Source organism: Pseudophryne corroboree, unplaced genomic scaffold (genome assembly GCF_028390025.1).
Source record: "Pseudophryne corroboree isolate aPseCor3 unplaced genomic scaffold, aPseCor3.hap2 scaffold_239, whole genome shotgun sequence".
NCBI classification, from domain to species: Eukaryota; Metazoa; Chordata; class Amphibia; order Anura; family Myobatrachidae; genus Pseudophryne; species Pseudophryne corroboree.
This window is the reverse complement of record NW_026969045.1, coordinates 516,756-531,409: the sequence shown is the minus strand read 5'-3', so window position 1 is coordinate 531,409 and position 14,654 is coordinate 516,756. Positions and strand designations below refer to the sequence as shown.

General features: G+C 45.3%; 3 non-coding genes and 1 pseudogene across 3 annotated transcripts; 2 read left to right on the top strand and 2 right to left on the bottom strand.

Moving 5' to 3' along the window:
- Positions 1 to 5,200: 5,200 nt before the first annotated feature.
- LOC135011100 (U1 spliceosomal RNA) lies at positions 5,201 to 5,363 on the bottom strand. The gene has a single exon (XR_010210256.1). It is a non-coding gene; the product is annotated as a U1 spliceosomal RNA (small nuclear RNA).
- Positions 5,364 to 5,515: 152 nt separating this feature from the next.
- On the bottom strand, positions 5,516 to 5,679 carry LOC135011092 (U1 spliceosomal RNA). The gene has a single exon (XR_010210248.1). It is a non-coding gene; the product is annotated as a U1 spliceosomal RNA (small nuclear RNA).
- A 523-nt stretch (positions 5,680 to 6,202) lies between these two features.
- Positions 6,203 to 6,366, top strand: LOC135011097 (U1 spliceosomal RNA). Its single transcript, XR_010210253.1, has one exon. It is a non-coding gene; the product is annotated as a U1 spliceosomal RNA (small nuclear RNA).
- A 152-nt stretch (positions 6,367 to 6,518) lies between these two features.
- LOC135011103 (U1 spliceosomal RNA) lies at positions 6,519 to 6,673 on the top strand (annotated as a pseudogene).
- Positions 6,674 to 14,654: the final 7,981 nt, after the last annotated feature.

Here is a 14,654-nt window from a genome sequence, read left to right as displayed (position 1 = left end):
CGTCCCATATGTTCTCCCCGATGATGCATATTTCATATGCGGGAGAAAGGCGTACAAGTGGCTTGCCCCAAACTCTGAAGGATTGTGTTATATTGGAAAAGTACTGCCTGAAGTAATGACTGTATCACATGACAAAATGAAAGACATACACCGTGGTGCCCAAGCTCCTTATACTCACACCCATTACGAGCACGTTGTTAAAAGGCACCTGATAGAGAAGACAGAGCATCCGGCCTCTGATCTGATAAGTGAATCCACCGGGATTCAATTCTTAATCGCGTTAGATTTTACCCGCACCGCTAGAGGAGTGCTGAATTATAAATACATATCGGCGCTCGCAAATTTGTTAGATAATATCACTGAAATGTATGATGACACGTTTAGATATACTGGAAGGGAACTTCAAGCTTATAAAACAGAACTGGTGCAGCATAGAATGGTTCTTAATTACCTCACAGCAGTGACAGGTGGATATTGTGTTACATTGGCAACACAGTACGGCGTGAAGTGTTGCACGTATATCACGAATAACACCGAGGATCCGGTCGAGGTCATAGACCAAAAGATGGACGATATTCTCCAATTGAAGTGGGAATTTCGCAGGAGACACAATCTCACTCTTGCTGCTGTAGGTAATGAGCTGACTGGTTGGGTGTCATGGTTGAACCCGCGAAATTGGTTTTCTGGTTTAGGAGAATGGGCTCAAGGAGTCATAATGGATGTTGGGAAGTTTCTCCTATGTATCTTAGGTGTTGTCATATCGATTGGATTGATATTTAGATGCGGTCAGGCTTTAATGAAGTGCAAACATCGTACAAGGGTAATGAGTTTAAGGAGTGAGGAAACTGTAATTAACCTGGACTTGATTTATGACCCAAATGTAGAAACAATGATGTGATGAAAATGCGATTTCTACGGTCCGTTTCTTTCACCTGTTTTTCCGTTTTCTCCAAGGTAACAAGACCCACTTGGACGAGGAATTTGATGAGCCGATATACAGACAACAGAGGGATTAAAGAAGAAGTTTGACAACCTGATACACAGATTTTTGATGAACTATGCCATGGATCCCCAGTTTCCCTAGAAATTTTAAAATTACGCTAGCCCAACACTTTTGTAAATCTATGGACATTGACAGCTTTGCTCGCACCTTATGGGCAAAAGCACAAAGAAGACTGCATTCAACAGACACCAAACAAGACCTCAATCGACGAATGTACATTTACCTGACATAGAATACCACCGAATTTACCGTAATTATGTCTTTTCTTCATTTCTACAACCCTCAGGTAATGACACACATAGTCGATAGGGAATACAGGCACAGATATCAGCAATCACATATCTCCCCCATTCATGTATCATCAACTAAAATGTGCTCCCCCATTTTGTTACAACCAAAGCCAAAAAGAGCTCGGTAAAGTCTGACAGCCCATCCACAGACCCGTACCGCGGGATAAGAAGTAATTCAAATGTATACTTCGCAATACCTCGAAGCTTGATTTAAAACACGTACGGCACGATGATACATGACCCCCAAGCACGGATTCATACACACATGCTTCTGCTATCTCACTAGGTCATACCCTCTTCACACCTTCTCCTCTCTCCTCCTTTACCCAACCATGTAAATGTATTAACCCCTAACATATATTTTTCTCTTTTTGAAATGTTTTCAGGAAGTGGCAGTTATTGTTGACTGCCAAAGGGTGGACTGTCAAAGTCAGAAAAATATCTCTACACACACTGCCATATTTGCACCTCATACTGGTCCGCACTGCGCATGCGTACGCTCTCCCGTACGTGCACATACTCACAGTCGCGGGCACCCGCAGGCGCACGGTATGCGTATTTACGGTAGAGTTTATGTAATCGTAGCGTGCGACTCATTCGTTACATATTTTCACTAATAATGTTTTTTGTAGATCATGGTCCCTTTGATAGATTCTGAAAGTTTAGTTAACATAGCATGTTCCTGAACAGAGAGATCCCTCTTTGTATTGTACGAAGGGTCTAACAGGGGTCATACAGTAGTGTTTGGTACCCATCGGAAGAGTATTTAAATAGCAATATTCCGGTGTTGGTTTGGAGCGGATTAATCGCTCGTGCGAATAGTTATGGACATAAGAAGTTTATGTCCATTTACTATTATTTGTTCTTACTTAGTCATGCGGCGGGAAACCCATTATCCCACCCACCTGGACAGTTGGAAACAGTCACAGCCCACCTGTATGAATCAACCTATGACCTTTTGTTATAATGCGAAGCCGAATTCCTGTGTCCAATGAACAATGAGATTGTAGGGACCATTGAATTGTATTGTGTGTGGGGCATAAATAGGCAGGCCGACCGTATCCAGTTCACTCTCTTCAACGGTTCTCATTGCTGATAATCGGGAGCTGGATATCGAGGCGCATGCGATCGTTTCCCCTTGTGCGTAAGTTCTCTCCGCAATCATATTGTCTTGATGTTATTGTAAGCCATCTCTCTCTCCCCTCTTTCTCCCTTATTTTCCCTTGATTGTATTGTATTGTATTGCGTTGTATTTCCTGTGTAGTTATCTGGTTAGTTAGTCTATGTTATATTGTAGTGTATGATTTGTTCTGTGATTCTTTTGCAAGTATAATAGTCATAATACATATAATAGGTTTTGGACCCTAAGCCCAGGTATCTGTGTATTTCTTATAGTGTTAAGTATTCCCTGAGCGTCGGTGACGCTCAAGCAGCTTTGTAGTTAATCAGGTTACACCAGGTTGCACTTACACTCTGTCACCACACTAAGGTTTACTGTATATTTCGTTGTTAAAGGTATAGATATAAAGGTTTAACGTTATAAGCGTCTGCACCGCTGGTGATCTCCTCGTGGTCCCGAGCGTCCGCTACGCTATAGCGAATCATTACGTTAGTCGGCAGCCAATAGCGTGCCTGCCTGTGATCTCTGGGCCGTAAGCGAACGTGACGCTTGAGCGTCTCGACTACGGTTGAGCGATCGCTACGCAACTTGCGTACCCTTACGGTACTTCCTACGTAGATAGCGTACAGTGTTCTTAGACCTCTTAAAGTGTTTTATATACGATAAATATTTAGCTTTATCAGTGATAATTAGATATCACCTTGTTTTCGCATTAAACAGACTTCCACATGAGAAAGCAGCAAGGATGCAGTGGCGTTAATGTTTCCTGGTGTCAACTTGTATTATTTCAGTAGACATTGAAATGAGGATGCATCTTGCTGCCTTTCCAATGAAGCAAGTTTAATTTAGTAATAGGTGAAAAACCATCCTTACAAAGGTGTTAATCAGAGACTTGGCTTTGTGGACACTTTTCAGAGAACAAATTTGTTAGCATAAAAATAAAGCCAGAAAATGAAGAGCTGTTTAATAACTCAATTGGATTTTTCTGCCAGCATATTTTTTTTCTCTGCAAACCACTGCTAAATTGTGCTTCCTAGCTGTTTTTATAAAATCAATGAATCAAATCTAACTCTGATTACATCAGAGAAGGCCAGGTACCCTACACCATAAGAGGGAGTTTGAAATTTTGACTTGTCTACTTAAAGATCACCAAAATCTGATAACAAGATCAATTACATCCCTGGGTGGGATTGAACCACCAACCTTTTAGTTAATAGCCGTACACACTAACTGATTGCGCCACAGAGACACTTTGCGAAAGTGCATACTGACAAAGGCTAATAAGCATTCATCTAAAACGTTTCCTAGAAAAACTTTAAAAAGTCAATAATCTGGAGAGTTTTTGTAAGATGTTTCTTCCATCAACCAACGAAGAAACACATTGGTACTTTCCCATGATGAGTGAGTGCTTCAGGATCTCATGCACTTACATGTGCAGCAGAGTACAGCAATGGAAGCATGCTGGGCTCATAACCCAGAGGTAGGCAGATTGAAACTCTCCTCTGCTGTATGCTTTTTTTTTGTTAATTAAAGTAATCCAAAACTGGGATTGATATTTTGGCTCTTTTATTTTTACTTAAAGTACAATAACTTTTACCATTTTAATTTGTTTTAATAGTATATTGACAGTATTGTTTTCTTTCAAAAATCCACTTAATTTTCTTTACCCTATTATTAAAATGGTAATTGACAAAAACAAACTACATTGTCACCAGAAGAGCAATACAAAATGTACAAGTGATATATTAAAATCATCTTTCTAGCTTGAATTTCAATGATGCATTGGGGCAACGATTTTGTGAGAAACATCTTCACCCTTAAATAAAGATTTTCTTAATTCCTTACCTGTGTGCTAATTAGATATCACCTTGTTTTCGCATTAAACAGACTTCCACATGAGAAAGCAGCAAGGATGCAGTAGCGTTAATGTTTCCTGGTGTCAACTTGTATTATTTCAGTAGACATTGAAATGAGGATGCATCTTGCTGCCTTTCCAATGAAGCAAGTTTAATTTAGTAATAGGTGAAAAACCATCCCTACAAAGGTGTTAATCAGAGACTTGGCTTTGTGGACACTTTTCAGAGAACAAATTTGTTAGCATAAAAATAAAGCCAGAAAATGAAGAGCTGTTTAATCACTCAATTGGATTTTTTTTTCCAGCATATTTTTTTTCTCTGCAACCCACTGCTAAATTGTGCTTCCTAGCTGTTTTTTATAAAATCACTGAATCAAATCTAACTCTGATTACATCAGAGAAGGCCAGGTACCCTACACAATAAGAGGGGGTTTGAAATTTTGACTTGTCTACTTAAAGATCACCAAAATCTGATAACAAGGTAAATTACGTCCCTGGGTGGGATTGAACCACCAACCTTTTGGATAATAACCGAACACGCTAACTGATTGCGCCACAGAGACACTTTGCAAACGTATATTCTGACAAACGCTAATAAGCATTCATCTAGAACGTTTCCTAGAAAAACTTTAAAAAGTCAATAATCTGGAGAGTTTTTGTAAGATGTTTCTTCCATCAATCAACGAAGAACATTCAAGCTGATTTCTTGCAGCAGCTGGGCACTGTAACAGCTCCAGAGCTGCTCTTTAAGGCAACTAAAAGGGTGTGGGCCCTGCAGCACTACCTGTAGTTCGCATTGTGCGTTGGAAGGCACAAAGTAAGCAGACGGGAGAAGTCAGGATAGTGCGCAAGGGCATAGAAGGGAGCGGCTCAAGAAAAGAGAAGTGGAAACAGACAGCAAACTAGGCTGGAGAGAGACCTGAGACAAAGAGATCTGAATTATACGAGAGCCGACCAGGGGAAACACAAATTATGCAGTCAAGTTTCCCACATTTGGGGAAATCACAGGGGCAGCACACCCAGAGTGCAATGGGTGAGCCTTGCCCTGGGAGAAGCACCTACATGATCATAGTATCTCACCTGGCAGGTAAGTAGGAGTTGGGCTAGAGCTGCGAAGGGTCGCTGCTCGGGTACCCCCCTGTCAAGTGAAGGAGATCCAACTGAGGCAGCACAAGGGAACTCTCGAAAGAAGAACAAGGCTAGAGGAAGATCTGAGACAAAGAAATCTGATTTTTACCAGAGTTGACCAGAAGAAAGCACAAATGCAGTCCCCCACTACCACAAATAATGCAGTTGAGTTTCCCACATTTGGGGAAATCACAGGGGTCAGCATACCCAGAATGCAATGAATGAACCTCACCCTGGGAGAACAATCTTCATGACCATGGTATCTCCTATGCAAAATAAGTATGATTTGGGATAGGGCTGGGGAGGGCCGCTGCTCAGGCACATCTCTGTCAAGTAAAGGAGATTCAACTGAGGCAGCACAAGGGAACTCTCATCTGGGGACAACAACTGCAGGGAGAACACATATTTTCAGATGAACATGGGAGGGCAGAAGGCTGCCTAATACTGAAGCACCCCCAAACAACAAACCAAATGCAACAACTAGTGCAAGCATTCCTGGGGGAAGGCCTGCAGCAGATGGATTTGCATATGGTGATGTCATCCAAGCAGTGGGTCAAAGTTGGCTTCAACCCTCGTCTGCATATGAAAAGAAAAAAGGGATGTGCAGGGCATGGCGTCCTTTTGTGGCGCTTGGATGACCCCTAATTTGCATTAAACATCTCCACCCTCCTTCGGTGTGGGGCTCATGTTGGCTATGCCCCAGCCCCTGAAGCAGATGAGAGTTCCCTTGTGCTGCCTCAGTTGAATCTCCTTTACTTGACAGAGATGTGCCTGAGCAGCGGCCCTCCCCAGCCCTATCCCAAATCATACTTATTTTGCATAGGAGATACCATGGTCATGAAGATTGTTCTCCCAGGGTGAGGTTCATTCATTGCATTCTGGGTATGCTGACCCCTGTGATTTCCCCAAATGTGGGAAACTCGACTGCATTATTTGTGGTAGTGGGTTACTGTGTTTGTGCTTTCCTCTGGTCAGCTCTGGTAAAAGCCAGATTTCTGTGTCTCAGATCTTCCTCTAGCCTTGTTCTTCTTTCGAGAGTTCTCTTGTGCTGCCTCAGTTGGATCTCCTTCACTTGACAGGGGGGTGCCCGAGCAGCGACCCTCCTCAGCTCTTGCCCAACTCCTACTTACCTGCCAGGTATGATCAGGAAGGTGCTTCTCCCAGGGCAAGGCTCACCCATTGCACTCTGGGTGTGCTGCATCTGCGATTTCCCCAAATGTGGGACACTTGACTGCATAATTTGTGTTTCCTCTGGTCGGCTCTCATATAATTCAGATCTCTTTGTCTCAGGTCTCTAATGCTAATGGCTGATTAGAATAAATGCCGTGCAGCTGCCTTGCTGCACGGCCAGAGAGCAGGTGAATATCTTAATTTCCTAAAGCCTAGCAACGGGGAACGCGGTCCGCCAGTGGCGTCCCCGTTGCTAGGGTCCGTGCGGCTCAGCACGCCCGGCGTCTAGCGTTGCTAGGGAGCCGGCGGCTGTACGTGCACGGCATCTCTAGTTGCTAGGCGCCGGGCCGCGCAGACCATCAAGCGGACCCCGGCGCCAAACAGTACCCCACCCCTTGAGGAGGGGTCAAGGAACCCCTAAAGCCAGGTTTCTGAGGAAATTCCCGAAAAAATGCCCTCTTGAGCCTCGGGGCATGAAGATCCTTATCCAGGACCCAAGACCTTTCCTCCGGACCATAGCCTTTCCAGTGAACCAGAAAATACAGCCGATCCCGGGACAATTTGGAATCGAGAACCTTCTCTACCAAGAACTCCTGTTGTCCCTGTACATCTACTGGAGATCTACCCTGAGAGATCTTCCGAGGAAATCTACTGGAAGAAACGTATTGTTTCAACAGGGAACAATGAAACGTATTTCCAATCCTGAGAGATCTTGGTAAACGTAACCGAAAGGCAACTGGGTTGACTCTTTTAATAATAAGAAATGGCCCAATAAATTTGGGTCCCAGTCTAGCTGAGGATTGTCGAAGCCTGATGTTGCGAGTCGACAACCACACCCTATCTCCCACCTTAAAAGTGCAAGGACGTCGGAGCCTGTCAGAAAATTTCTTCTCTCGAAAGGCCGCTTTTCTGAGAGCAAGGTGCACCTTTTTCCAAATGGCTCTGAGATGGGAGGTTAAGGTAAGCGAGGAGACTGAGGAATGATGAAAAAAAGAATTAGCTCTGGGGTGAAAACCAAAAACTGAAAAGAATGGAGACTCTTTAGTGGAGGAATGACAAGAATTATTGTAAGCAAATTCAGCCAACGGAAGAAACTCGGACCAATCATTCTGGAGTTTGGCTGAATACAAGCGCAAATATTGTTTCAATGATTGGTTAACTCGTTCGGTTTGCCCGTTGGATTGTGGGTGGTAACCGGATGTTAACGACAATTTCATCTTCAATGAGGCACAAAAACATTTCCTGAATTGTGCGATGAATTGTGGACCCCGATCAGAAACAATATCAGTAGGCAACCCATGAAGCCTGAATACATGGCGGAGAAACAAAACTGCCAACCCTTGGGCAGAAGGCAATCGGGGAAGAGCAATAAAATGAGCCATTTTACTAAAACGGTCCACTACCACCCATATGACTCGGAATCCGGCTGAAAGGGGAAGGTCAACCACAAAATCCATAGAAATATGAGACCATGGCCTGAGAGGAACATTTAAGGGCATAAGTTGCCCGATGGGCAAGGAACGGGGAACCTTATGCTGTGCACAAACCTGACATGAATAAACAAATTCCTTGACGTCTTTAGAAAGACCAGGCCACCATACTGAGCGAGAGACTAACTCCAATGTCTTAGAGACTCCTGGATGCCCTGAAACTTTGTTATCATGGAATTCCGTTAAAACAGTAACTCTCAAAAACTCAGGGACGTAAAGACGACCAGCAGGAGTAATTCTAGGAGCTTGGTGTTGAAGCTGTTTTAACTGGGTAAATAAATCTTGTGTGAGGCCCGCCCAGATGACCGAAGATGGAAGTATGGGGGTAACAGGATTGTTATTGTGAACCGGAAGAAAGCTATGTGACAGGGCATCAGCCTTAGTATTCTTGGAACCAGGCCTGAAAGTGATTATAAATTTGAAACGTGTAAAAAATAATGCCCAACGTGCCTGCCGGGCATTAAGCCGCTTAGCCGATTCAATGTATTGCAGGTTCTTATGGTCAGTCAATACCGAAATAGTATGTTTTGCTCCCTCCAGCCAATGCCTCCACTCCTCGAAAGCCCATTTTACCGCCAGTAACTCCCGATTACCAACGTCATAGTTGGATTCAGCGGAGGAGAATTTCCTGGACATAAAGGCACAAGGATGTAACTCCAGAGACTCCGGATCCTTTTGAGAAAGGATAGCCCCCACTCCAACCTCCGAGGCATCAACCTCCACCACAAAGGGCAATTCCGGATTAGGATGTCTGAGGACTGGAGCCGAGACAAAGGCTTGTTTCAAGGCCCGGAAGGACAACTCAGCTTCACGCGACCAGTTGGTAGGATCCGCTCCTTTCTTTGTCAGAGCTACAATGGGAGCAACCAGGTCAGAAAAAGAATGAATGAACCTCCTATAATAATTCGCAAACCCTAAAAAACGCTTAATTGCTTTTAAATTGGTGGGTTGCGCCCAACTAAGGATGGCCTGGAGTTTCTTTGGTTCCATGGAAAATCCCTGAGGGGAAATTATGTACCCTAAAAAAGATACTTCCGTGACATGAAACTCACACTTCTCCAGCTTGGCATATAAATGATTCTCACATAACTTTTGAAGAACCAGACGCACCTGGGTAACATGTTGTTCCATTGATTTAGAAAAAATCAGGATGTCGTCTAAGTAAACGACCACGAATTTCCCTAGGAAGTCACGGAGCACGTCGTTAATGAGGTCTTGAAAAACTGCCGGAGCATTGGACAGGCCGAACGGCATCACCAGGTATTCGTAGTGACCCGACTGAGTACTGAAGGACGTTTTCCACTCATCTCCAGATTTAATTCGGATGAGGTTGTACGCTCCTCTAAGGTCAATTTTAGAAAAAATCACAGCAGAACGTAACTGATCAAAGAGTACAGAAATCAACGGCAAAGGATAGGTGTTTTTAACTGAGATCTTATTCAGGGCTCTAAAATCAATGCAAGGTCTAAGCGAGCCATCCTTTTTCTCCACAAAGAAGAAGCCTGCACTTAAAGGAGATTTTGATGGTCTAATAAATCCTTTCTCAAGGCTCTCCTTTACATAATCATTCATAGCCGCAGTTTCTGGCCCGGATAATGCATATAATCTTCCCTTTGGCAATGCGGCACCAGGAATTAACTCAATAGCACAATCATAAGGCCGATGGGGAGGCAGAATGTCCGCATTGCCTTTGGAGAAAACATCAGCAAACTCCTGGTATTCCACCGGAATGAGTTCTGGAATGATAGCTGCTACTCTGACTGGAAACGTGATACATTCCTTATCACAAAAAGTACCCCAATGTGAAATCTCCCCCGACCGCCAATCAATGGTGGGATTATGAAAGGCCAGCCAAGGGTGACCCAGAACAACTGGAACTGCTGGGCAATGTGTAAGAAAGAACTCGATTTTCTCGGAATGTAGAGCTCCTACTGTAAGTAGTGCAGGGGGTGTACGGAGAGAAATAATCCCATTAGACAGCGGACTCCCATCTAAGCCATGCATGGTGACACACCTACCCAAAGGTAACTGAGGAATGCCTAAGGCCTTAGCCCAAGTTAAATCCATAAAGTTTCCTGCAGCTCCACTGTCAACAAAAGCCGACACCGAAGAACTGAGGCTGCCAAAGGAAACTTTAACTGGGACTAAAAGGGAGTTATTCGAGGAGATAAGCTGCAGACCTAGGTGAACCCCCTCACAATTCACCTGGTCAAAGCGTTTCCCGACTTGTTCGGACAATTACGAGCAAAATGTCCCTTACCCCCACAGTACAGACAAAGACCAGAATTTTGCCTTCTGGCTCTTTCTTCAGGAGACAGCCGGGAGAGACCCATCTGCATGGTCTCCTCTACGTCTTCAGGAATGGAATTTACACACGGACTTGACCTTACAGGTGCTCCTTTTTCAGCCCTCCGCTCTCTGAGACGACGATCAATCTTAATAGAAAGCTCCATGAGTTTATCGAGAGTCTCAGGAGCGGGGTACTGAAGGAGACTGTCTTTTATAGACTCTGATAAGCCGAGGCGAAACTGACTGCGCAGGGCTGGGTCATTCCAGCCACAGTCATTCGACCAACGGCGAAACTCCGTACAATAAACCTCTGCAGGATTTCTACCCTGTCTGAGAGCGCGCAACTGACTTTCAGCGGACGCCTCTCTATCAGGGTCATCATACAAGAGCCCTAAAGACTCAAAAAAAGCGTCAACTGACAACAATGCCGGATCCTCTGCTCTTAAACCAAATGCCCAGGTCTGAGGATCCCCCTGGAGCAAAGAAATAATAAACCCGACCCGCTGAGATTCAGTACCCGAGGAAGTCGGTCTTAAACGAAAATAAAGTTTACAGGATTCTTTAAAATTAAAAAACTCTTTTCTATCACCAGAAAAACGGTCAGGCAAATGCATCTTTGGTTCAGGGACTACCCTTGGGGAAGCTCGCAAAAGATCTTCCTGCGACTTCACCCGAAGAGAAAGATCCTGAACCATCTGAGTAAGTTCTTGAATCTGGCTGACTAAGAGCTGACCAGGATTTGGCACTAAACCTGTTGGATTCATGAGGCCGATAAACTCTCACAAAACTGAATGAGAAAAAATTAAACCCCGTTTAATTTTAAGTTTTGGTATGGCCGGTAATAATGTTATGATTCCAGCACTCTGGTCAGAGAAGATCTTATGGCAAGGACTGGAGCACTGGAACGGAATGCTGGGGAAGGGAGCAGGACAGGAAAATAGCCCCTGGCGCCCTAACTCTGTTGTCTTACCCGTGTTGTCAGAAATCCCCTGCGAGACTATGGTTTCTTGAGCCCTTGGCAGCCGCGTTTGAAGGGCGGATTATGTCTGCCCAACTTCGATGCCCCCCGGTCTTAATGAGAGACAAAGGGAAACCCGAGACAGGGTGATAACAAGAGGCCCTCTAACTAAACAACCAGGCCAGGGGCTAAGCAAACTCAAAACTATAATATGTGCGGAGAAACCGCCAGGAAAAAGGACAACCAAAATATCCACTTGTCCAATTCTCCTACCCGGCACCGCCAAGTACCAGAGAGGACTTGTGGAAGCGGAACCCTCCGCAAATGCTCCAAACACAAAATATAAAAGGTAAAGCGGCTGAGCTGCAACACACGGCAGAGCCGCAACTCACGAACACCACTGGATATAAAACGGTGATCAGTCAGGACTCCAGGGAACCAAACGACCTCTTGGGATGAGATGACAACTCCCGAATACCGGACTTCTGCGGACTGGAATGACCGGATACAGCAGGACTGGAAACAGACTCTCAGCAAACAAAGGCAGCATGCAGGAAGCTATTACCGGCGTCTGTGAGAAGCCCTGGGAGTGTATTTAACAAGGAGTCCTCCAATCAGCTGCTAAAGGCTGATTAGAATAAATGCCGTGCAGCTGCCTTGCTGCACGGCCAGAGAGCAGGTGAATATCTTAATTTCCTAAAGCCTAGCAACGGGGAACGCGGTCCGCCAGTGGCGTCCCCGTTGCTAGGGTCCGTGCGGCTCAGCGCGCCCGGCATCTAGCGTTGCTAGGGAGCCGGCGGCTGTACGTGCACGGCGTCTCTAGTTGCTAGGCGCCGGGCCGCGCAGACCATCAAGCGGACCCCGGCGCCTAACAGTATGACTACCAAAAACAACAACCGCGTCATTGGGACCAACTGCGATTTTGGCAAGTTTAGGAGCCAACCATGTTGTTGAAGAACTGTCAGGGAGAGTAGATGTTTTGCACCAACTGGTCCCTGGATCTCGCCTTTATCAGGAGATCATCCAAGTACGGCATAATTGTGACTCCTTGCTTGCGAAGGAGAACCATCATTTCCACCATCACCCTGGTGAAAATCCTCGGAGCCGTGGACAGACCAAACGGCAACGTCTGAAATTGGTAATGACAATCCTGAATTGCAAACCTCAGGTAGCTTGATGCAGTGGCTAAACGGGAACATGTAATTAGGCATCCTTATGTCTACCAAAACCATGAAATCTCCTTCCTCCGGACTGGAGATCCCTACCCTGAGAGATTCCATCTTGAAATTGAATTTCTTTAGGTAGAAATTGAGGGATTTCAGATTTAAGATTGGTCTGACTGAGCCGTCCGGCTTCGGGAGCACGAAGAGGCTTGAATAAAAACCTTCTCCCTGCTGACTAAGGCCGATTTGAACAATCGGTGAGGGGGAACGTCTTGAAACCCCAGTTTGTACCCTTGTGACACTATTTGTAAAACCCACGAGTCCAGGTCCAAATTAATCAAGAACTGACTGAAGTGTTTTAGACGTGCCCCCACTGGTGTGGGCTCCTGCAAGAGAGCCCCAGCGTCATGCAGTGGATTTGGCAGAAGCAGAGGACGATCTCTGCTCCTGCGATCTTGAAGAGGCTACAGACCTCTTCCCTCTTCTCCTTCCTCTACCTGCAAAGAAAGGGGAATCTTAACTTCTTGCATATCTATTGGGACAAAATGACTGCGTTAGACAATGATGCGTCTTCATCCGTTGAGAGGGAACATAGGGCAAGAAGGTTGACTTACCTGCGGGAGCTGCCGAGATCAAATTAACTAGGCAGTCACCAAACAAGGCTTCACCTTCATAGGGAAGAGACTCCCTTTCTTCTTGGAGTCAGCATCAGCATTCCCTTGGTGAATCCACAATGCCCTCCTATCCGAGACTGCCATGAAATTGGCCCGTGAACTCAAGAGTCCTATATCCCTTGCAGTCGTAAGTATGCTGCAGTGTCCTTGATATGATCCAACGTAAGGAGTATCCCATCTCTCCAAGATATCTATATCGGAAGACAAGGTATTCGACCAATTCTTGAATACTACTACTCACCCATGCGCATGTAATGGCAGGTCTAAGTAATGTACCCGTGGTTACATAACTAGAAATAATGTAGCTTCCTGCATACGATCCGCTGGATTTGTGACAGGGCCCCGTGCAGAACAGGGGGTGACTCCCACTTTATTCTGTCCGCAGCAGGAAATGAATAAACAATCGGAAACCTTTTGGGGATTTGAAACCATCTTGTCGAGCTGGCCCAGACTTTCTCAAACAGAGATGGAGAAACGTTACATCAGCTTTCATTATATATCTATATATACATACATATAGACCCCTTTGTCAGGAACAGCAGGGTCCTCAGTGATGTTAATATGTCCTTAATATCCACAATCATGTACTGAATGCTCCTTGCCAATATTGGATCTAATCAGGAAATATTATGGTCGACATAGGAATCAGTATCCGAGTCAGTATCAGTGTGTAGTAACATTTTTGCGGGCCTGAGGGAAAAGAAGCATAGCCATGAACATCACATCTATTCTCTACATCTGTGTCTGGGACACAGATTTATCCAACCTCACTCTGATATTATTGAAACTTTCACCCAGTCAGTTATTGGTGGTGCCAACAGGGCCACCATCATATGTCTGCATTCCTAATATAGTTTCCTCTTGGGAAAAACATTCAGCCACCGACATGTTGACACACATGTACCAAGTACCCACAGACACATCGGCTTATGGGGGATAGACCTACAGTAAATCTGTCAGAGGGACAGAGAGGATTTTTCAGCTCACAACCCAGCGCCAAAAGTACACAGTCTGGGAAATAATAAACTCTATAGTGATAGACTTGTAACGCTCTATAGATGTGCTGGTGAGGTGAGGAAGAAGCCCCGCCGCTGTAATGGCACGCTTCTGTCCCGCTCAGAAACAAATAATTAATTACGCTGGCGGGGTAAGGACAGTGCCCAGGCACTAATGTCCACTTTTGCCAGCCTTTTGTGAGGAATTTATGCTGCCCAGGGTGCCCCCCCCCCACCCACCCACATGCCCTGCACCCTGCAGTGCCTGTGTTTGTGTGGAAGCATGGCGCACAGCATTCCGCTCGCTGCGTGGTACCTCAGAATGCCATCACTGGAGAAGAAGTCTTCTGTTCTTCTGCTACTCGCCTGTCTTCTGACTTCTGGCTCTGTAAGGGGGTGATGGCAGGCTACGGGAGTGGGCATCTAGGCGTACCCAGCGATCAGCACCCTCAGGAGCTAATGGTGTCCTGTCAGCCAGAAGCAGAGCCATTGAACTCACTAGAAGTTGGTCATACTTCT